This window comes from Hypanus sabinus, chromosome 1, assembly GCF_030144855.1.
Source record: "Hypanus sabinus isolate sHypSab1 chromosome 1, sHypSab1.hap1, whole genome shotgun sequence".
Lineage (NCBI taxonomy): Eukaryota > Metazoa > Chordata > Chondrichthyes > Myliobatiformes > Dasyatidae > Hypanus > Hypanus sabinus.
The window spans coordinates 149,097,029-149,122,836 of record NC_082706.1 but is presented as its reverse complement, the minus strand read 5'-3'; the positions used below and the strand labels follow the sequence as shown (position 1 = coordinate 149,122,836).

Here is a 25,808-nt window from a genome sequence, read left to right as displayed (position 1 = left end):
GCAGCCAGCATACCCACCTGTTCAGAATGAACAGGAGAGCAGTGATTGCCTCTGTGCCACTACAATCTGGAGCAGAACAGTCCTAGTTAAACACAAACCAGACTTCAATAAGCAAGTTATAGTTAAATGTCTAGCAACAGCAATATTGTCAGGCCCTCCCACCGTGTTGAAGATGATTTAAAAATAGACTAATTGGTTGCTAATTAGCTCGATTGAATGTGTCTGGCTTTTGTGGACAGGATAGAGCCAGGTATTTTTCCAACATTGATTTATGACTGCCAGTGTAACAACTGTTCTGGAATATCTTAAAATGGTTCATTAAACAATGGCTATAATGGTGGTGTAGCTGAGTTGGAGCAATCATTTTACAAAATATGCTTTACCCTTGTCTTTGACACTCTTGTATATGCCCCTGTTCTTGCTGATGTTCTTTGGGTTTCCTCCCTCTATCAACTGTTGAATTGTCCACCTCCATTCATGGCTAACAGGACCTCCAGGGCTTTGATCTGATCTGTCAATTCTGGGATCACTTGGCTCTTCTACATGCTGTGAAGCACATATATCATCATGCCCTGAAGCCTCACCAAGCTGGAGTCTCATTTTTAAGCACTGCTTCTGGAACACCCTTTATAATGTTCTTTGAACCAAAGTTGATCTGCTGGCTTGGTGGTTAAAATAGAATGAGGCATTTCACTGTTCAAGGAAGTTACTTAAGTTCATTCAGAAAACAACTGATGTTTCTTTGCAACCATCATATTTGTGGAGCCATGAAGTCATTAGCAGATGCAAGCACATTTAAAATCTTCTGGGATTGACAGCTGATGCAGCACTGAGGCTAACCAATTTCTTGAACTCCCAACTGAGCTCTGCAGACAATAGCACTGAGAAGCATATAAATAATCTAAACAACTTTTTAAATCTGTGTCAAAAATTTGTTACTTTTTTGTTTCTAGTCAAAGCTGTTGTAAATAAGCTATTTATATCATGTACCAAAAATTAAATAAACCTTAGTGAATAATTATTGGAAGGTAATCCTGGCTCTCCTCTCTCCATTGAGCAAAGTTTAGAAGATTTTGTTACTGACATTATTATACAGATTTATTTTGATTGGGAGTCTTGTTTCTAATTTAATTTTTTTTGACTGCCAAAGAAACCGGTATTGTTTATCAATATATTTTTAAAACTTCCTACCTTGTGTAAGAAAATAATGCGACAAAAATGTTGTCATGCCCTCGTGTGTTGTTGAGGCTGCTCACAACCAGACAACGGTATATTCCATCACACTCTTGACTACAGATTTAGGAAGTCTGCAGCCAAGACAGTCATCATTGAATATTTGCTGTAATAGCAGCTGCATTTACCTGATTGAGCTTGTGTCTTTGACTATAGATGCAGCAACCAAAGCCATGATACAGTTCAATTCCTTAGCATCTTGAATGTAGCAAAATGGCACCAGCCACCTTGGGGAAGAATTATCAAATAGAATTTGCACCAACCAACAGAAAAAGGTTTTTAGGCAATTGATTATAAGATGCAGTCATATATAAAGTTTTAAGTAGAGAGTAATAGGGAGACAAGTTTGAAGAAGTGAACTCTAGACGTAAAGGTCCAGGCAGTTGAAGGCAGAACGGTACAAGCATAGAAATGACCTCTTTACCCAAGTGCATCTTTGCTAACCTTTTTTGCCCATCTGTGCTAAGCCATTATTGATGAACTAATTAAACCCGGAAACCAAACCCCAAACGTCACATTACATGGGTCCTCACATAAAACAAATGAGCACAGCATCCATAAAGCACACTTGGTCATCAAATATCACAGCAAAAAGGCCACCAATTGCTTCAACACGTAAGCTACTTTATCTGTTCAGTGAGCTAGGAGAAAAACTGGGACGTAAACAAACTCCGAAGGAAATCATTCTGCCCTATATTGAGAAACAAATAAAATCTCATTAATAAGATGGAATCATCCTCAAACAAAAGTTCATCTTATTCCTGATCCAATGACACTTTGATTTTTTTTCAATCTTATCACCTATTTCTTCTATTTATCCAGCATTTTACCCATTCACTTCCTTTACTCCACATATTGCCATTTCTCTTTTTCATGTCATTCCTTATATAGTTTTCTCTTTTCTGTATCTGACAAATAATTAAAAAGCGCAACATAAAGTTGATTTGAGAAACACTGAGCAACACACAAAATGCTGGGGGAACTCAACAGGTGTCTATGGGGGGAAATAGTGTAGTTGATATTTCAGGCCGAGACCCTTCAGCAGGATGGAGAAAAAAAAGCTGAGGGGTAGAGTTAAAGGGTGGCGGGGGTTCTGGGTTGAGAGAGAACCACCACGTGATAGGTGGAACTTGGAGGCAGAGGGATGAAGTAAAGAGCTGAGAAGTTGATTGGTGAAAGGCCATGGAAGAAAGAAAAAGGGGGAAGGAGAACCAGAGGGAGGTGATGGGCAGGCAAGGAGGTAAGATGAGAGATGGAAAAGGGGATAAGTAATGAAGAGTGTGGCCTCATGGCTATAGTAGAGGAGGCCATGGATTGACATGTCAGAATAGGAATGGGAAATGAAATTAAAATGAGTGGCCACTGGGAGATCCTGCTGCTTCTGGCGTAAGGAGCGTAGGTACTCGGCAAAGCACTCTTCCAGTCTATGTCGGGTCTCACCGATGTATAGGAGGCCACACCGGGAATACTGAACACAGTAAATGATCCCAACAGACTGGCAGGTGAAGTGTTGCCTCACCTGCAAGGACTATTTCAGGCTCTGGAGGTGGTGTAGGAGCAGGCTATTCATCCCTCCCCACTGATCTCCCTCCTGGCACTTATCCTTGCAAGCGCAACAAATGCTTCACCTACACCTACTACTCCTCCCTCACCACCATCGGCAGATTTTCTCTTGTTTAAGAAACACTGATGTGTCCTTGCATGCTGACCGTGATGCCCTCTTATCTTGGGGATTCATCAATAGTGAAGATTCAATATCCTATTACTGCATTAATTTCAAAGAAGACCTATGCAGATATTATCCCTTGCAGAGCTTGCATTTATCCCTGGATCTTAACGCTTATAGCAGATTGATTGGCTGGCACTGATATGATAGGAAAAGCGCCATATAATATTCACTGTTATAGGGGAAAGAAAACACTGTTGAACAATCTCTTGTTGACTTAAGTGCACACAAGAGTATTCCCAAATTTCTTTGCTAAACCTTGTAGTGCACTACCCCTCTGAAATGTTTTACAACATTCAAAGTAAATTTACTATCAAGGTATATGGTGTGAGTCAAAGTACATGTATGTTGCATACATACTCTGAGATTCATTTTCTTGTGCTCATGGTCAATAAATTAGAATTATAACCATAACTGAATCAATGAAAGACTGCACCATCTTGGAGGTTCTACCTGTGTGTAGTAAAGAACAAACTGGGCAAAGACAGAAGAAAATTAATATACTGCATAAGCAATAATTCTTGAGAACATGAGACCATTACGAACCCCGTAACTGGGTTACTTACCAGCAAAGAGAGAGAGGTCCGTTGAAGTCTGATGATACGATTTTTAACAGTATTTATTAGTAAAAATACACAAAAATAATATCAATGCAAATATACAGATAATATATGTCATCAATACTAAACCTAAAAGTGCGGGTATAATAATAATCAATAAGAAATAAGCTCTTTTGTTGTCTAGGGGATAATGTATTGTCCGATGGAAATATATAGTTCATTCAGTTCATACAGGCTGCAGCCGTTGGGGACTACTGTGTGCAATTGTTGGAGAGAGAGAGAGATTAGGAGAAAAACTTGCTGGCTTTCCTTTATGATTTCGATCCATCAGGTGTCTCGTTGTCGTGGCCTTTCACTTGTGGCCTCTCCTTTAGCTAAACCGTTCTTCCGTGGTGAGCCCGCTACCCAGGCAAGGGAGGGCGCACACAAGCCCCCACCAGCTTTCGCTATAATATGCTGTCACTGGATTTCTAGCGTTTCTCCTGGTACGTCAAAAGGGGTGTTCCCCCCAGACCCCTCTTTTATCCTTACTCACGGGGTCTCAGATGTCAATCAGGTTGGGATGATGCAATCCCTCAACCAGACCACTCTGGTTGTCCCCTGAGGGGTTTCAATGAATAGTACAGTACTCAATACACAATTCCGTCTCCAAGAGACAATAGCAGTAGTCAGTGGTTCTGTTCCGCTGATGTCAGGACACATTCCACCTGGTTGTGTATTCTGTGTGTGTCTCTCATTTCCTGGGTCTCAGACCCAAAATAATAGCGATCTTGCGATTCTCAAAAAGGAGGGGCGACTTTGTACCCTTCGGCCCCTCAGAGTTGCTTCACCTTCGTAACAAGACAGAGTCCTTGAAAGTGACTCCATACATTGCGGGAACATTTCAATGATGGGGTGAGTGAAGTTATCCCCTTTGGTTCAAGAGCCTGATGGTTGAAGGGTAGTAACTGTTCCTGAAGCTGATGGTGTGAGTTCTGAGGCTCCTGTATCATCGTTCAGATGACAGCAGAGAGAAGAGAGCATGACCTGGGTGGCGGGGATCCCTGATGATGGATACTGCTTTCCTATGGCTGGGTTTCATGTAGATGGGCTCAGTGCTTGGGAATGCTTTACCTGTGATGTATGGGGCCGAATCCACAACTTTTTATAGGATTTTCCATTGGTGTTTCCGTTCCAGGCTGTGATGCAACCAGTCAATGTACACTCCATTACACATCTGTAGAAGATTGTCAAAGCTTTAGATATCCTGCCGAATATTCCCATACTCCTAAGTAGATGTTGGTGTATTTCAATTGTAATTGTACATATGTACTGGGCCCAGGACAGATCCTCTGAAATAATAACACCGAGAGGTTTAAAATTGCTGACCTTCACCTCAGATCCTCAGATGAGGACTGGCTCGTGGATCTCTGGTTTCCTTCTTCTAAAGTCAATAATCATCTCCTTGGTCTTGCTTACAATGGCGACTCTACCAACTTAGAGGAGTACACAGCATCACCGACCATCTACGGCAGAAAGTGCATTGGTGATGTTACTCTGTCCAAGACCATCACTATAAGTGCCAACCAGAAGCCATGGATGACTGTGGAGGTGCGTGCACTGCTGAGGTCCAGCGACTCCGCCTTCAGAGCAGGTGACAAGGCAGCTCTAACAAAAGCGAGGGCCAAACTGTCCCGAGCCATCAGAGGGGCAAAGCGTGCACACACCCAGCTAATCCACAGTTACTTCCAGGACAACGGCGACATGAGGCGCATGTGGAAGGGCATCCAGGACATCACCAATTACAGGACAACATCACCTGACTATGCAGGTGATGTCTCCCTCCCAATTGCGCTGAATAACTTCTACACCCAGTTTGAGGCGGAAAATGACGTGGCGGTGAGGAAGTCCACCCCTCCTACAAATGACCAGGTGCTGTGTCTCTCCATGGCCGACGTGAGAAGAACCCTGTGCAGGGTCAACCCACGGAAGGCTGCTGGACCAGACAGCATCCCTGGTAGAGTGCTCAGAGGATGTGCAGACCAGCTAGCAGATGTTCTCACTGACATCTTCAACATCTCCCTGAGCAGCGCCACCATTCCACCATCCTTCAAGGCTGCCACTATCGTCCCTGTGCAGAAAAAGTCTTCAGTGTCCTGCCTAAATGACTACCGTCCCATTGCACTCACATCCATCATCATGAAGTGTTTCGAGAGGCTCGTCATGAGGCATATCAAGACCCTGCTGCCCCCCTCACTGGACCCCCTGCAGTTTGTGTACTGTCCCAACCGCTCAACAGATGATGCCATTGCCACCACCCTCCACCTGGCCCTAACCTACCTGGACAAAAAAGACATGTACATTTGGATGCTGTTCATAGACTTCAGTTCAGCATTCAACACAATCATCCCTCAGAAACTGATTGGAAAGCTGAGCCTACTGGGCCTGAACACCTCCCTCTGCAACTGAATCCTAGACTTCCTGACTGGGAGACCTCAGTTAGTCCGGATCGGGAGCAGCACCTCCAACACTATCACACTGAGCACGGGGGCTCCCCAGGGCTGTGTGCTCAGTCCACTGCTGTTCACTCTGCTGACCCACGACTGTGCTACAACACACAGCTTGAAACATATCATCAAGTTCGCCGATGACCTGACAGTGGTGGGTCTCATCAGCAAGAACGATGAGTCAGCTTACAGAGAGGAGGTACAGCGGCTAACGGACTGGTGCAGAGCCAACAACCTGTCTCTGAATGTGAACAAAACAAAAGAGATGGTTGTTGACTTCATGAGGGCACGGAGCGACCACTCCGCCCTGAATATCGATGGCTCCTCAGTAGAGATCGTAAAGAGCACCAAATTTCTTGGTGTTCACTTGACGGAGAATCTCACCGGGTCCCTCAACACCAGTTCCATAGCAAAGAAAGCCCAGCAGCGTCTCTACTTTTTGCGAAGGCTGAGGAAAGTCCATCTCCCACCCACCCTCCACCCTCATCACAGGGGTTGTATTGAGAGTGTCCCGAGCAACTGCATCACTGCCTGTTTCGGAAATTGAACCATCTCGGATCGCAAGACCCTGCAGTGGATAGTGAGGTCAGCTGAGAAGATCATCGGGTTCTCTCTTCCTGCCATCACGGACTTTTACACTACACGTTACATCCGCAAAGGAAACAGCATAATTGGCTTTTCACTCAACCCTAGAACATCTGAACAGCAAAGATACATACATCAGGATACTCTTTATCGACTTCAGCTCAGCATTCAATAAGGACCCCATGCACAACTCATACAATCTCTTCTCCCTCCTGCTATCTGAGAAAAGGCTCCGAAGCATTCGGGTTCTCACGACCAGACTATGTAACAGTTTCTTCCCCCAAGCTATCAGACTCCTCAATACCCGAAGCCTGGACTGACACCTTGCCCTACTGTCCTGTTTATTATTTATTGCAATGCCTGCACTGTTCTTGTGCACTTTATGCAGTCCAGTGTAGGTCTGTAGTCTAGTGTAGCTTTCTCTGTGTCTTTTTTTTTATTACGTAGTTCAGCCTAGTTTTTTGTACTGTGTCATGTAACACCATGGTCCTGAAAAACATTGTCTCATTTTTACTATGCACTGTACCAGCAGTTATGGTCGAAATGACTATAAAAGTTGACTTGACTTGACTTGACCTGATGACTTACAAAGAGTAAAGGGTCATTGTTTTGGCACCACTCAGCCAGATTTTCAATCTCCCTCCCATATGCTAATTTAATCATCACCTTTGATTTGGCCAGTGACAGTGATGTCATCAGCAAATTTGAGAATGGCTTTGGAGCGATGCTTAGCCACACAGTCATAAGTATAAAGCAAGTAGAGCAGGGGGCTAAGCACACAGCTTTATGGTGCACCTGTGCTGATGGCGATTGTGGAGAAGATCTTGTTGCCAATCTAAAGTGGCCAAAGTCTTGGGGCTTATTGATCAGTTTTGAAGACATGATGTTATTGACTGCTGAGTTGAAGTCAATAAAGAGTATCCTGATGTATGCATCTTTGCTGTTCAGATGTTCTAGGGTTGAGTGAAAAGCCAATGAAACAGCAGCTTCTATGGATCTGTTGCTCTGATAGATCCACTCCAATTTGCCTGTCTTTTCTCAGGCAGGAACTGATCTGTTTCATCACCAATCTCTCAAAACACTTCATCACTGTGGATATAAGTGCTACTGGACGATAGTCATTGAGGCAGGTCACTAGGTTCTTCTTGGGCACCAGTATAATTGAAGCCTGCGTGAACCAGTTGAGTGCCGATGCAAGAGGTTAAAGATCTCTGAACACTCCAGCCAGTTGATCAGTACAAGTCTTTAGTATTTGGCTTGATACGCCATCTTGGCTGAATACTTCTCATGGGTTTTCATTTTTCATAGGAGTGATATATAAATGTTTACATTGGGGTACAAGATATAATTAGGGCATGTAACCAAACAATACCCAGGCTTCTAATGAACAATCTTTTTTTAAAAAAATAGTAGAAGGATGAGTTTTAGGGAGAGAATTACAGACCTTAGAATTTTGACAGTAAGGCCATAGTTACCAATGCTGAATGATTGAATTTGGAGTTAATAAACAAATCATTGCTTAGGGAGTGGGGGGGGGGGGGTGTAACTGAGAACATCTTTGATCTTCACAATAATTAGCTGGAAAAGATTTCTGGTCATCCCATGTGAAATGTCAAATTGCTGTCTAAAAACCTAGAGGTAATGTCAGGGGTGTGCTGATAAAATTAACTGAGTATTATAAGGTTACATGAGGAAACTGGCACTGCTTTTACAGTAGGTGTTAGCAAAAGGCAATGTGCAGGTGGGAAATAGGAGGAAGCCATGAATATGTGTTTGCATTGCTCCTTTTGAATTTGCTTAAAAGTTGTGTACAATATGACCTAATTTCCTCATTTGTATTAGAAATTCATTGACATTTTAAGAAATAATAATTATTTTTACATTTGGTAAGGGGTAAAGTAACTGATCACACATCTAGTGAAATAAAGATCTGCCTTAAAAAAAATACTGAGAGCTCTAAATTCAACAAAAACCAGAATGAAATGGACTTAATAGTAGGCCATTTAGCAAGGCAGAGAACTGCATCCCATGTACATAGACATCTGTCTTGACCAGCACCAAATTTTCGGGTTTGTTTGGTAAACTGTAAGAAATTAACACATTTGCAATGTGTAAATGAATCTCATTACTGACTCATCTGTGTAAGTAACGACAATATTCTAAAATTTAGCTGTGTGTATTCCTGTGTGTTAGTTAAAAACATGCTGATAGACCTTGCTGAATAATTTTATCTTAAATGACTGTATAAAGGTTAGTTGGTACCTTGTAAGTATCTCTACACAAAATTTAACACAATGATTCAGTGCACTGACAAGCCTATGTTTGTGCTGCAGTGATAATTGACAAATACTGGCTTTCCCCTTTAAACATTACATTATTTTGATTACGATTTTAGTCACATTCACAGAGAAGGTCAGTGTCATCAACCAACTTTACACTTCTTGTTAGTTTCTCGTAATAGAAGACATACACTGGTCAGATGACTCATGCTGTAAAAAGCCCAGCTCTCAGCTGAAACTGAATTTTCTTAGAATAGCCACTGCAGCTTAAAATACTGCATTACCTTATCTATAAAATTATATGGTACTAGAACATGGCAATTTAGTTTATTGCTGATTCTAATTGCATAGTTCAAATTCAAATTTAAATTTAAATTTAAATTTAATTGTCATTCAACCATATGTGAATACTGATGAATACAGCCAAATGAAACAGCATTGTTCCAGGATCAATGTGTAATGCACAATGCCAACAGTCAGGCACAGTGCAAGGCACATGTAGGACATGAAAAATAGTAGTAAAATACAGTCATACAAAAAATATGCAATTGAAATCCATGAGTGTTGCAGCAGTCTGCAGTCAAACACAATACAGCTTGCCTTCTGCCGGGCGATCACGGAGCGACTGTGGATGGCACCGACTCCGGCATAGACACCACGCCATACCACCTTCGGCACTCCAGTGGAGCGCCCGACTCCGACGCCTCCCCTAGGTGGCTGCAAGAAGGCCTGGTCCTTGCTACAACCGAGGCCACACAGGTGACTGCCTATCACCTAAAGTTCACCAGTAAACCAATGAATTTGACTTGCAGCATTCCACACCACTAGTGTCCAAATTGGTCTTGTGATCACAAGAAAAGCAACTAAGACCATCACTCGCTGTTAGACTGCACACCTTCTTCATGTACTGACGCCTTTCAGTCGCGGGCAGCATTGTGGTCCACTTCAAAGTTCAAAGAAAGATTTATTATCAAAGTAAATATCTGTCATTATATACAACACTGAGATTTATCTTCTTGTGGGCACACTCAATAAATCTATGGAATAATAACTAAAACAGAATCAATGAAAGACCATCCAATTATGGCATTCATCCAGACTGCAGAAGACAGCAAACTGTGCAAATACAAATATAAATAAATATCAAGAACATGTGATGAAGAGTCCTTGAAAGTGAGTCTATTGTTTGGGCAAACATCTCAATGATGGGGCAAGTGAAGTTATCCCCTTTTATTCTAGAGCCTGATGGATGAGGCCAAGACAGGTCCTCTGAAATCGTAATACCGAGGGAATTAAAGTTGCTAACCCTTTCCACCTTTGATCCTCAGAGATGAGGACTGGCTTCCTTCTCCTGATGTCTATAATCAGTCCAGCTCCTTTAGTTTATCTGCCAATGAGCAACTTCCTGATGAGGTAGACCTGCCATGCTTTAAGTTCTTAATAACCAGCAGCATCTTGTGATCGTAAAAAGTATGTGTAAAAATGACAATAACACCTTTGGTTGACCCTATAGAAGTCACTGCATCTGAGCGCACTGCCATCTTTCCTTAAGGTAAGTTGGTGGAGTATGAGGATGTAATGGACATCCAAGGGAGCATTTGTCATAATTGTGCTGCCTGTGTAATACATCAGACATAGTACTTTTTAAAGATCATGAGCGTCAAGTTTTCATGGCTGCCAACTTAAAATTAAAGATAGGTTTTACCATATTAAGATTAACCAGTACCAATAAACAAGCTTTTGGGTTTCCATGCTGGGGTTGAGAATGCTCTGCAATTGAACTAAAACTAGTCCGAATAGTGCTCTGGACATACAACTTATTTTGCAAAAACTGCTGTTTGTTCCAAGTATAACCACTTCAGAACAGCACAGAGTATCAAATTGCCAGCTGTAACTTTCAAATGCTGGTTGTCTGCTTAAAATAGCTTTGAATATGATGATCAAAGGTCAAACCTGTTTGAAAACCCAAAACCAAATCAACAGAGAGAGCTGCACATTAATGTGAATTCATTAATGCAACAAAGTATTTGGAATTGTACAAATGAGGCCAGACATCACTTGGGTAAAGAACTATTGGTAAATTTATTCAGTGCTTTTGCTAGACTATATTGACATCATGTGTGTATTTTTGAGCATTTCATTTCAGCAAGGAGATTAAAGTTGTATCAAGTGCACAGTGTTGATTAAGCAAGATAATATTAAGAAACTAATTATAGACAAGACGTCGGAGATTGTCTACTGTACTTCCATCAGAATGGAGAAGACTAAGTGATGCTTTAACAAAATTATTAAGATCATTTAAGAGACTGAACAAGGAATTCTATTTCCTTTGGCTGACAAGTTATAATTTAAAATTGTCACTAAATTAGGTGGCATGATGGTGAAGCAGGTCATGCTGCTGTCTCATAGCTCCAGACACTCCAGTTTGCTTTTGCGCCTGAACACTGTTTGTATGAAGTTTGTATGTTTTCCTGCATTATTGCATGAGATTCCCCTAGGATTCACCAAGTTCCACCCTACTACTGTAAATGACCTTTATTGTAGGTAATTAGGAAAATTAGGATTTTTTTGTGTTGCACTGCTGGTAGATGGCCAGCTGAAAAAGTGACATGCTGTTTTCCTATTTACTTTGTTTATGGTAACTTTAGGCACCTCGTTTCTGAAAGAAGATTAAAATCTGGGTGTGCACAACTTGCATTAAGCAGGGCAATATTGTGAACTGTGGAGAAAATGCATTTTTAAGGAGATTCACAACCTAAAATGAAGGAGAGAGTTCAGTGATAAACGCTAAGCAATTTATTCTCGTGGCACTGTTTTCTCAATGCTATTCTAAATCAGTTAAGTATATAGTCAAATGCAAGTGTAGCTATTTCCAAGTTGAATTGTGCCATTCCAGAAATTTGACCAGGCCCTTCCAGTTGTCAACCATCCTTGCATGATGACAGAGGCACCTAGAATGAATTTGTTGTGCAACAGTATTTTGCTCAAGAAGAAAGATCATGCTTAACCAAGAAGCAACCATGGTTAGTCACTTCGGGAACAATCCTGGTTTGTTTGCGCTGCCACCTTTGCAAATACGTGATTTAAAGCAGATATATTGGAACAGACAAGAGCCCAGTGTAGCTCAAAGAAAGGCAGAACCATTTAGTATTTGAAATGTTCTTTATTCCTGTACTTTCAAATTTGCTCCTTCTGCTTTTCTCCCTTACCCTTCAAACTTAATCAGCTTAATGGTGACTTCCCATTCCTCTCTTTCTCATCAATATTTTGATGGAATTATTGAATAATGTTAACAGCATTGAATGTCAAGGAGAGGTCTTTAGACTCCCCATTGATGGAGGCGGTTATTGCCTTTCACTCTAGTTCAAGGGAAAAGCATGGCTTATTTGCCCAAATCTGGGTGTTGCCCTGATTAACACACATAAAATGCTGGAGGAACTCAGCAGGTCAGGCAGCATCTATGGAAATGAATAAGCAATTGATGTTTTGGATCCTGGCCCTTCATCAGAAGGGGAGAAGCACTTTGTTCATTTATTCATTTCCATAGATATTCCCTGACCTGCTGAGTTCCTCCAGCATTGTGTGTGTGTTTTGCTCTGGATTTCCAGCATCTGTAGTATCTTTTGTGTATCTTACCTTTTTACTAGTGGCTTGCTACGTCCTTTCATAAATGTGGATTTAATCGCATGTAGACCAGACCAGTAGGTTTTCTTTCCTAAATGAATCAAATGGATTTTGAATTCCAACATCAATGCTACTTTTTCGTGATTTATTCCAGATTTATTTAAATAATTGAATTTAAATTCATAAATAGCTATGTTGGGACTTCAATTCTGTCAATGAATTCATCTCCAGGTTCAATTAATTGAATTTCAAAGGCAAAATGCAACATACTTGTGCCACCACACAGTACACTTAATAGTCCTCACAGAGGATGAATGGCTATTGTGATTTATGCTCGAGGTTACTAGCTCAGGAATTATAAACATTTTAATATACTTCATTGATTAAATGATTTCCTTTGTTTTATCTATGATGAGGTGAAAAGTAATGCAGGACTTTACTTGCTTTGTATCTTCGTAATGCACGAACTGTTAGACTAAACTCTATCGTGTCAATCTTTATTAAAGATACAGGTGTGTTAATTTGGTAACAAATTTCATAAAACATACCATTAACTATACTTCAACTTTACATCACTTAGAAAATTTTACTTATAGGTTAGGCTTCAACAATGTGCCTTCATTATAATTCACGAAGATTGTAATGAAAAGCAGTTCTATTTAGAAAGTAAATACACTTTATGTACAAACCTGTCTAACGTTTGATTTTCTGGGTTAGGTAATCACTGGCTTTACAATATGTCATCTGATTTACTTCCATTCCACAATGATATTTTCACTGTCGATCATGAACGTAATTTGCAACTGTTGCTATAACACTTCATTGCAGTGAACATTTTACAAACGTTTGTACTTTTGATGGAAATTCTGAGGCCATGGCAGATCACTATCCGTAGCTTTGAATCCACATGCAAAGCAGAATTTGAATTAATAGGTACAACCTACAATTATAGTTGTATGCAAGAAGGTCTAAAAGGAGTACCCCCCAAAAATATTTTGTTCATGGGATGCTGTCTGAATTTTCATCCAGTTGGGTGGAGTAGCTCTGGTGAAATGGAGAGATTGAAAACTGGGGAATGAATTGGGAGTGAGGGGGATAGAAAAGCTTCTGTGAATCGTACAGATAATAATGCTCATTAAAACATAGTAGCGGATTTTTGACTACTTTCAGTCATGGAGATAAGTTATTAATTATTGTATCAGTGTAAATTTTGTCATCCTGCTCTATTAAGGGCCAGTGAAAATGAAGTTGTGGCACAAGTAAAGGATTTATTTCCATCATGTGTCTCTGAGATGTCCTTCTTCCTGAACCATGGATTTCTTCCCCACTCCCCACCACCAGCATTAACAAAGTCATTGACTGTATTTCATTAATTGTCTGCACCTCTGCTCTCATTCCTTCTTGACAGAGAAATGATAATCCCTGTTCTTCACCTTCCATCCCAACATCCTCCATACTCAGCAAACATTTGCTGCAATTTCCATCTTAGATAAGATTCCACCCAAGGTGTATCTTTCCCTTCCCTGGAATTTCAGCATTTTGAAATGATCTGATCCATGGTTGTCATAGATTTTATTCAAACAGTTGTAGATGAGTGTGTCCCCACAATATCAGTCTTCCCCAACCAGAAGATTTGCAGTCTGCTGGGGGCCAAATCAGAGGCATTCATATGTGGTTACCAAAAAATTTACAAGAGGTCCAGGTACGATCTCTGGAAAGTCATCTCATGGGTGAAGTGGCAATCCTGGTCTAAACTGGAATCAACAAAGGTTACTCGACGGTTGTGGTAGGGGTTGCATACTCACATCATTGTCATTATGAGCCATGTGGTATGATGTAGGTGATCATGGTCTTATGACCATGATAGTCCTTAGAAAGTTTTTCTACAGAAGTAGTTTGCCATTGCCCACTTCTAGACAGCGTATTTCCAAGACAGGTGATGCCTGCCATTATCAGTACTCTTCAGAAATGGTCTTTCTGGTGTCAGTAGTCACATAATAAGGACTCGTAATATGCACCACCTGCTCCCATGGCTTCATGTGATCCAGTTCAGGGGTACTAAGCAGGTGCTACTCCTTGTTTAAGGGCGACCTGTGGGCAGCAGAGGGAAGGACTTTGCACCTCGTTTGGTTTGTATTTCTACCCTACCACTGCCTTGAATACAAACCTCATAGAAACTTAAATCAAGAGACATAGGCGACAAAAGAGCTTTGCTTTCTGATGAGCTCAATACCTCCTATGCTCGCTTTGACCACCAGATCATGAATGAACCATCAACAACTCCCCCAGTCGCCGATAACCCTGTGATTTCAGTCTGAGGCCGATGTGTGAACAGCTTTCAGGAGGGTGAACCCATGAAAAGCATCCAGTCTAAACAGAGTACCTGGCCAAGTACTAAAAACCTCTGCTGATCAAGTGCTGAGATCTTATAACCCTCGCTTTGTCAGTGTGTGGTACCCACCTACTTCAAGTAGGCTTCAATTATACCGGTGCTCAAGAAGAATGTAGTGATCTGCATCAATAACAGTCATCTGGTAACCCATGTATCCACAGTGATGAAGTGTTTTGGAAAGCTAGTAATGAAACGTATCAACTCCTGCCTGAGAAGCTATTTCAATCTGCTCCAATTTGTTTACCAAGGTAAAAGTCCACAGCAGATGTCATCTCATTGGATCTTTACACAACCCTGGAACATCTGGACAGCAAAGATGCATAAATCAAGATGCTCTTTATCGACTACAGCTTGACATTCATAACTATCATTGCCTCAAAACTAATCAATAAGCTTCAATTCCTTGGCCTCAATGCCTCCTCGTGCAATTGGATCCCAGATTTTCTCACCTGCAGATCCCAGTCAGTTTGGCTTTGCAACATCTCCTCCATGATCTCCATCAACACAGGTGCACCACAAGGCTGTGTGCTTAGCTCCTGATCTACTTGCTTTACACTTATGATTGTTTAGCTCAGCACAGCTGCAATGCCATATTCAAGTTTGCTGATGACATTACTATCATGGGCCATATCAAAGGTGGTGATGAATCAGCATATAGGACGGAGATTGAAAATCTGGCTGAGTGGTGCCACAACAACCTCTTTCACAATGTTAGCAAGACCAAGGAGCTGATTATTGACTAAAGGAGGAGGAAATCAGAGGTCCATGACCCAGTCTTCGTTGGAGGTGAAGAGGGTCAGCCACTTTAAATACTTTGGTATTATTATTTTGGAGGACCTGTCCTGGGCCCAGCATGTAAGTGCAATTACAAAGAATGCATTCCAGTGCCTCTACTTCATTAGGAGTTGACGGAGATTTGCCATGACATTTAAAACTTTGACAAACTTCTGTAGATGCATAGTGGAGAGTATGTTGACTGGCTGCATTGCAGCCTGGTATGGAAACATCAATGCCCTTGAATGTAGAATCCTACAAAAAGTAGTGGTACGGCCCAGTAATTCACAGGTAAAGCCCTCCACACCACGATGCACATCTACAGGATGTTGTCACAGGAAAGCAGCACTCATCATCAGGGATCTTCATGATCTAGGCCATGCTCGCTTCTCACTGCTGCCATCAAGAAGAAGGTACGGGACCCTCAGGAGTCACACCACGAGGTTCAGAAACAGTTATTTTCCCTCAACCATCAAGCTCTTAAACCGAGGGTGATAGTTTACTCACTTTCACTTGCCCTGTAGCGGTTACTTGAAAACAAATAAAGCTGCTGAGTGACTGAGTATGGGAGTTAATGCTGTATAACGAGTCTCCAGATGACTGAACTCCAAGTTGAAAAAAGTACATTCAATCCTTTATTATGAAACCAACAAAGACTAATGATATTATAGCAATTTTAAAAATCTAAGCGAAATAAATTAGTGACGTAATAAAAGTAATCAGCATTCAAATTAGCAAAATAAGCAGTGAACAAGAACTTTCATTCCCAGTTTGCCCCTAACTAACTAATAAACTGAACCAAGACAAAGTGTGAATACATATGCTCATTTGTTTCTACTATGGCCCAACCAACATGAGAAATTACAGTAACCCAAAATAAACACACAACACAAAATACAATACAGACAGAAAATATGTAGATACATGGCTCCTACATCCTAGCCCCTAATTATTACACTATAATAATTACAACCACATACTGATAAAAATAGGAGATATACAATAGACAATAGGTGTAGAAGTAGACCATTCAGCCCCTCGAGTCTGCACCGCCATTCTGAGATCATGGCTGATCATTCACTATCACTACCCAGTCCCTGCCTTGTCCCCATATCCCTGATTCCCCTATCCATCAGATATATATCTAGCTCCTTCTTGAAAGGATCCAGAGAATTGGCCTCCACCGTCTTCCGAGGCAGTGCATTCCACACCTCCACAACTCTCTGGGAGAAGAAGCTCTTCCTCAACTCTGTTTTAAATAACTGACCTCTTATTCTCAATCCATGCCCTCTGGTACTGGACTCTCCCAACATCTGGAACATATTTCCTGCCTCAATCCTATCAAATCCTTTAATTATCTTAAACGTTTCAATCAGATCCCCTCTCAATCTCCTCAATTCCAGCGTGTACAAGCCCAATCTCTTCAATCTCTCTGCGTAAGACAGCCATGCCATCCCAGGAATCAACCTAGTGAATCTACGCTGCACTTCCTCAATTGCCAGAATGTCCTTCCTTAAACCTGGAGACCAAAACTGTACACAATATTCCAGGTGTGGTCTCACCAGGGCCCTGTACAAATGCAAAAGGACATCCTTGCTCTTGTACTCAATTCCCCTTGTAATAAAGGCCAACATTCCATTTGCCCTCTTCACTGCCTGTTGCACTTGCTCATTCACCTTCATTGACTGATGAACTAGGACTCCTAGGTCTCTTTGCATTTCTCCCTTACCTAACTCTACACCGTTCAGACAATACTCTGCCCTCTTGTTCCTGCTTCCAAAGTGGATAACTTCACATTTATTCACATTGAATGACATCTGCCAAGTATCTGCCCACTCACCCAGCCTATCCAAGTCTCCCTGTATTCTCCTAATGTCCTCTTTGCATGTCACACTGCCACCCAGTTTAGTATCGTCAGCAAACTTGCTGATATAGTTTTCAATGCCCTCATCTAAATCATTGACATAAATCGTAAAGAGCTGTGGTCCCAATACAGAGTCCTGTGTTACCCCACTAGTCACCTCCAGCCAGTCAGAGAAACACCCATTCACTGCTACCCTTTGCTTTCTATCTGCCAACCAATTTTCTATCCATGTTGAAACCCTGCCCCCAATGCCATGAGCTCTGATTTTACTCACCAATCTCCTATGTGGCACCTTATCGAATGCCTTCTGAAAATCTAGGTACACAACATTCACTGGCTTACCCTCGTCTAACATCCTTGTTACACCCTCAAAAAACTCCAACAGATTAGTCAAGCATGATTTGCCCTTGGTAAATCCATGCTGGCTCGGCCTAATCCTATTACTGCCATCAAGATGTGCCACTATTTCGTCCTTTATAATGGACTCAAGCATCTTCCCCACGACTGACGTTAGGCTAACAGGGCGATAGTTCTCCGTTTTCTCCTTCCCTCCCTTCTTGAAAAGTGGGATAACATTAGCCACTCTCCAATCTTCAGGAACTGATCCTGAATCTAAGGAACATTGGAAAATGATTACCAATGCATCCGCAATTTCCTGAGCCACCTCTTTTAGAACCCTCGGATGCAGACCATCTGAACCCGGGGATTTATTAGCCTTCAGTCCTACCAGTCTACTCATCACAGTTTCTTTCCTAATGTCAATCTGTCTCAATTCCTCTGATATCTTATGACCCTGGCCCATCCATACATCTGGGAGATTGCTTGTGTCCTCCCTGGTGAAGACAGATCTAAAGTACGCATTAAATTCTGTTGCCATTTCCCTGTTTCCCATAACAATTTCTCCCAATTCATTCTTCAAGGGGCCAACATTGTTCTTAACTATCTTCTTTCTCTTCACATAGCTAAAAAAGCTTTTGCTATCCCCTTTTATATTCCTGGCTAGACTGAGCTCATACCTGATTTTTACTCTCTGTATTGCTTTTTTAGTTAAGATCTGCTGTTCCTTAAAACTTACCCAATCATCTGTATTCCCACTCATCTTAGCCCTGTCATACTTCTTTTTCTTTAATGCTATACAATCTCTGACTTCCTTTGTCAATCACTGTGGCCCCTTCCCCCTCTTTGAATCCTTCCTTCTCATTGGAATGAACTGCTTTTGCATCTTTTGTATTATCCCCAAGAATATCTGCCACTGCTGATCCACTGTCTTTCCTGCCAGGGCATCCGCCCATTTAACTTTGGCCAGCTCTTCCCTCATGGCTCCGTAGTCTCCTTTATTTAATTGCAACACTGACACCTCTGATCTGCCCTTATCCCTCTCAAATTGTAGATAAAAACTTATCATGTTATGATCACTACTTCCTAATGGCTCCTTTACTTCAAGATCACTTATCAATTCCTGTTCATTACACATTACCAAGTCCAAAATAGCCTCGTTCCTGGTTGGCTCAAGCACAAGCTGTTCCAAAAATACATCCCTTAGACACTCCACAAACTCCCTATCCTGGGGTCCAGCACCTACCTGATTCTCCCAGTTCACCTGCATGTTGAAATAAACATTTTTACATTTATGGAAATGTATTCTTTCTTCTTCAAGTCATCTAGGCCAGTGGTTACCAGCACTTAGCCCAGTACAGAGTGATCTTTCCAACTACTCTCTGTCAAGTCAGTCATGTAACTCCTTAAAACTCTGCCTCATATGGAAGACAAAACTTTGTTGTAGGCCTGTCCAGACTAGTGGTTTTGGTCTTGATGTGCACCTGCTGCACAAATCCTCTTCTGGCTGGAAAGACTTGAATGACTTTTCCCATGATCCATGTGTTTCAAGCCACTGAGTCATCAACTATAAGCATTAACGTCTTTTGGGAGGAAATTATATTTTACACCTGACCATTTCTGATGCTCTTGTAACTGTGGTAGGTACTCTTTGACCCACCATTTCCAAAACAAGTTTGACATGTATTGGACCTGTTTTCAGCTACGCCAAACATCTCTGTCTTCCTTTTGAAACTCTTCTGGTGGTAAAGACGGTGAGGTCTTCAGAAGCAACAGATTGTTGTGGTGTTTGTGCTTCCAAATTATTGCAATCAGAAATGCTTTAGTAATTAAATGATCATTGATAATAGTCTCTACTTCACAAAGGACTATGTGGAAACTTCCTTCATCAAAACTTTGTACCTTCATGGTGGAATTGAGGACCTTTGTACAGATCTAATCAATTTCTCCTGTGCTCTTCCATAATGTGAACCAGCTGGAGGATTAAAAATCAACTTAATTTCTTTTTAAAGAAGAACATCACTGATCTGTGAATGATTCTAATTTTTAATGGCTTGTCTCAACTAATGCTCAGCTATGATAAAGTTTGTTGCATTATCAGAGCACAGTTCACAAATCTATCCTTGTCTTGCTATAAAGCGTTGAAGTGCATTAACAAAGGAATCTATGTCTTAAGATGCCACTTCAAGGTATACAGCTCATATAGCTAGATTATTCACTGTAATCCTGCTCATCACCTCAATAGATCTAATGTAGTCCACTGCTGCATGTGTAAATAGTGGTTCATCTGGAAATAATTTTTTTTGGCAAAACTCAATGTTCATTTCAGGCTTTCTGAGCTCTTCCACCAAGGGACCACCTTTGCCAATTTGACCTTAGGCTTAGTCAACCTCTCTCTCCGAAGAATACCCTTGTTGTTTTTCATCAAAGTCAGACAGAGCAAGGGCAATGTTCAATTGATTCCTCTTCCAACTAAGAAACAAGAGCAGGTTCTTAAATCTAAGAATCCAGTCCACTGTCTTCCTCAAATGGGTCCAAGATGAGAAGTGATGGAGTATACATTTTACTGCACCCATCTCTTCTTTAGTCTGCATGGCATTCATTGTAATATTCCTCTTGACTTCCAGATCATTTAACAGGAGTTCTCCAGAACAATTGGGATTCACAGGTCATCCCTTCTCAGGCTGAAGAAGATACTGAGGCCCTGACACCCATGTTTCATTCTTCGGGAATGCTTTCACGTTCAACCCTCTAGAGGCCACATCAACCGGGTTGCTTGAAGTATTTACATGCCTCCATTGAGATGCTTGTGAGACCTTAAGAATTTCAGGAGCTGTGCTTGCAACTAGAGTTCAGAACCTGAAAGTTTCTTTCATGATGTACTTCAGCACAGAAGTAGTATCAGTTCAAAAAACTGAGTTATGAAGCTGCATGAGTTAAGACTTCTTCCTCCACAACGTGTCCATACAGCACATTGTAGCAGCAATGAGTTTCATACAGAGGATAGAAGCTGACTTTAACAAAGCAACCCTGGAGTTTCCCATGATAAAAGCACTATGCACCTGAGTGTGCATGTTGTGCAACAATAGATAGATCGCTACTCCATAGCCTTGAAACTGTAAAGTGGGATAGCTGTGCAGCAGTAACTTCTCCCAAATCCGGGGGTTTAAAACATCTAACAACCTTGAAGTCTTCCAACTGGCAGAGCTCTTCCAGCCATCTTGTCCACTCATGAGCAACTGATGTTGGTATAGTGACATCCTAGCCAAGCTCTTTCTTTCATAAATCTTGTAGGATCTTCTTAGCAGATAGTATCACTGGAGTCGAGGATCATAGATGGAACTAACTGTGGAGAAGATCCCCCTTCTTGTAAGTCCCCTATCTTGATCTTAAACTTGAATTCATCAGACTGCATGCACTATTGCACACCCAGTACTCTCTCCACCGAAGCAATACCTTGATCCAGATCCAAATCCTGCATGTCTTTGGCTCTTTGCTCTTCTGATATCGCAGCTACCACTCTATTTATTGCTTATCTACTTTGTAAGTTGAAAGCTGCCTTTAGCACAAATTGATACAAAGTATTAATAGAGAGACACCACTTCTTTCTCAGAGGACACTGACATAGGCAGTCGTCAACTTAGAGGCAATGCAAAACCTTATCTACCATCTCTCAGCTGAAAAGTACTTCATAATCTTCTGCACATTTCCTAAGGGCGAAGTTGTCATGGCTCAGCAATGAAAGAGATGAACCACCGTTATAAAGTCCACCATATATTGGCATCAGGCCACCAGCGCAATACCGGTAGATCAGCATCTTCCAGAGGTACTGTAACCTGATGAAACTGCCAAAATGATCCAAATTCAAAACGGATCCTGTTAACTGTCAGCTCTGGCTGTGAACAGTCTCTTCCGTCACCATTGTCTGCTTTCAGTGGTCCACTTACAGTCCAGCCCACCACAGTTCTAATTGCAAAAGGTCCATTATTGACACTGTGAATCATTTGCAATAGTTTAGGCACGTTTGCCCTTATCAGCAGCTCAATTTCTGAATCAATATCTGGCAAATGGACATGTTTCAGGTGAGAACATCCCTGGAATTCCCTCTGTCACAGAATGTTCTCTTTGTGTTGACAAAAATGTTGTGGTTACTTGAAAACAAATCAAAAATTCTAAGCGTCTGAGTACTGTTATGATATGCTTCCAAATAACTGAGCTCCAAGCTGAAAAAAAAGTACGTTCGATCCTTTATTACGAAACCGGAAAAGATGAACGATATTTAGTAAATAAAGAAACTAACAAAACAAAATTAGCAATATAACAAAATAAAAGTAATTAGCATTAAAATTAGCATAATTAAACATAAATAGCAAAATAAGTGGTCAACAGGAAATCTCATTCCTCATCTGCCTCTAACTAACAACTAAACAGAACTACAAATTAAGACAAAGTGTAACTATACTCACTTGCTTTACTACCATGCTGCAACGTGACAAGTTGTTCCTAATAAACACACAGCACAAAATACAATATAGACAGAAAACAGATACATAGCTCCTATATGCCCAATTATTGAAGACAAGAAATAGAAGCAGAGCTAGGCCATCAGGCCCATCAAACCTGCTCCACTAATCAATAAGATCATGGCTTATCTGACCATGGACTCCTCTCCACCTACCTGCCTTTTCCCCATAACCCTTAATTCCCCTACTATACAAAACCCTATTCAACCTTGTCTTAAATATATTTACTGAGGTAACCTCCACAGATTCACCCCCCTCTGGAAAAAGCAGTTCCTCCTCATCTCCATGCTAAATCTTGGTGGCTATGTCCCCTAGATCTCGTCTCACCTACCAATGGAAACAACTTTCCTGCCTCTATCTTATCTATCCCTTTCATAATTTTATATTTCTATAAGATCTCCTCTCATTCTTCTGAATTCCAGTGAGTGCAGTCCCAGATGACTCAATCTCTCCTCATAGTCTAACCCCCTCATCTCTGGAATCAACCTGGTGAACCTCCTCTGAACTGCCTCCAAATCCAGTATATCCTTCCGCATATTAGGAGACCAGAACTTAAGGAAGGATATGTTGAAATGTTCCCACAACCTATGGTCTCACTTTGAAGGACTCTTCCTCTAATATTTTTTCTCAATACTTTTTGCTTATTTAATCTTATTATTATTTCTTTCTTTTTATATTTGTACAGTTTGTAGTCTTTTGCACACTGGCTGAATGCTTAAGGTGGTGATGTCTTTCATTGATTATGCTATGGTTATCATTCTATTATGGATTTATTAAGTATGGCCACAAGAAAATGAATCTGAGGGTTGTATATGGTAACGTATAATGACTTTGATCATAAATTTACTTCAGATTTTACATCTGCTTGCTCCATTCTATCATCTTCAGCAACTACCCTTCTTCTTAAGACAATTGCTATGCAATTGCAAGAGAAGCAACACATGTCTTTTCACCTCTTCCCTTCATCCAGAAATCCAAGCAGTGTTCCCAGCTGAAGCAGTGATTCACTTGTACTTCTTCGATATCACATGTATTTGTCTCTTACACCATGGAGAAACAAAACCTAGACTGGTGATTACCTTACAGAATGAACTTGTATTCAGTGAATAGGGACAACCCTGAGCTTCCTGTTGCTTGCCACGTTAATTTTCCATTGGTCAAGAAAGGCTCTAAGAACAAACCAGAAATAAGAGGGCAGTGTGCCTGACATCAGTCGTGGGAAAATCACTGGAAAGTATTCTAAGGAACAAAATACTGTATACAATTATTTGGATAAACAGGACCTGATTAGTGAAAGTCAATGTGGTTTTGCATGTAATTGGGTATGCCTCCAATCTAATACTTTTTCGGGAGTGGTTACCAGGAAGGTTGATGAAGAATAGGCAGTGAACATTGTCTGCATGGACTTTAGCAAGGCGTTTGACAAAGTCCTCCATGGGAGGTTTGTCTAGAAGCTTTAGTTGCATGCTATTCAGGATGAATGTAATAAATTGGATTCAACATTGGCTTTGCAGGAGAAGTCAGAGAGTGGCAGTAGATACTTTCCTCTCTGACTGGAGGCCTGCAACGAGTGGGGTGCCACTGGGATTGGTGCTGGTTCTGCAGTTGTTTGGCGTATATACAAATGATTTTGATGATAATGTGGTAAACTAGATTAGCAAATAAGCAGATGGTTTGAAGAATGGGAGTGTAGTGGACAGTGAGGAAGACTAATGTTTGCAGCAGGATCTGAACCAGCTGACAATGGCAAATGGAACTTAATGAAGGCAAATGTAGCGTGTTATACTTTGGGAGGACAAACTAGGGTAAGACTTATATAGTGAAGAGTAGGGCACTGAGGAGTATGATAGAACAAAAGGATCTAGGTATCTATAATTCCATGAAAGTGGCATCACCAGTAGACAGGGTTGTAAAGAGAGATTTTGGCACATTGTTCTTCATAAATCAAGATAGTGAGTACAGGAGTTGAGATGTTATGTTGAAGTTGTATAAGACATTGGCAAGGTCAAAATTGGAGTATGGTTTGCTGTTCTGGTTATCTACCTACAGGAAAGATATCAATAAGATTGAAAGGGTATAGAGAACATTTACAAGGATGTTGCCTGGGACTGAAGGACTTGAGTTACAAGGAAAGGTTGAATAGTTTAGGATTTTATTCCTGTAGCATAGGAGAACGAGGGGAGATTTGATGGAGTATACAAAATTGAGGGTTATAGATAGGGTAAATGTATGTGGTTCTGGGCACCATATCTAAGAAAGAATGTGCAGACATAGGAGATGGTCCAGATCAGGTTGATGAGAATAATCCCAGGAACGAAAGTGTTAATGTATGAGGAGCCTTTGGTTGCTTTTGGCCTGTTCTCGCTGGAATTTAGAAGAATTAGAGCAGATCTCATTGAAACCTGCCAAATATTGAAAGACTTGGATAGAGTGCACATGGAGGGGATGTTTCTAATAGCTGGAGAGGGCACATGCTCAGAAAAGAAAGACATCCCTTTGGAACAGAAATGAGGGGGAATTTCTTTAGCCAGAGGGTGGTGAATGTGGAATTCATTGCTACAGTCACTGTGGTGGCCAAGTCATTTGGGTACATCTAAAGCAGAGGTTGATAGGTTCTTGATTAGTAAGGGTATCAAAGGTTATGGGAAGATGCCAAGAGAATGGGATTGAGAGGAAAAGTAAATCCGGCATGATCATCTGGCGGAGCAGACTCAATGGGCCACATGGCCTAGTTCTGCTACTACATCTTATGGTCTAAAATATGAGATCATTGTGAATAATTTTGCAAAATTGTAATACCTGAAAAGTAAATTGATATACATTTAGTAAGAATAGAAATACACAAAATTCTGGAGGTACTCAGGACCTGAGTGCCCTTCTGTTCACTGTGCAAGTCCTATCCTCGGGTCTCAGTCTGAAACATTGGCTCTTTATTCCTCTTCATAGATACTGCCAGACCTGCTGAATTCCTCAAATATTTTTAGCACATTTCTTTGGATTTCCAATATCTGTAAAATCTCATGTTTTAATTTAGTCTAAGTAACATTTTACACAAATTTGTTTCACACCAAAGTGTCAGCACTAACTACTTGTGTAGTACTACATCATCTTCCCTACTTACGCCTGTATCACCAAAAGATCAATGCTGTTTAATCCCCAAAATATTACTTATTTCCCTGGTCATCAAAAATAAAAATCATCACCATCACAATCATCAAACACTTGTTCTACTTATTTCTTTAATCATTGTCAGCATACTCCCTAATATCTCTGATCATCAGACCCATTCCAGTACAATGAAAGGCCTCCTGGCAAGATGAGCTGTCACTAGGATATCAGGGCAATATATTCCCAGAGCTGCATTTCCTGTCTTTGGAGGCCTGTAGAAACAACTGAGACAGCGATGCTGGCAGAACCCCAAGAGCC

The 25,808-nt window shown here is 41.1% G+C and overlaps 1 protein-coding gene across 5 annotated transcripts in view; it reads left to right on the top strand.

Annotated features, from left to right (window-relative positions):
• Positions 1-25,808, top strand: part of necab1 (N-terminal EF-hand calcium binding protein 1) — a 135,884-nt gene that overhangs the window by 49,646 nt on the left and 60,430 nt on the right. The gene's annotated exons all lie outside the window — the stretch shown is intronic.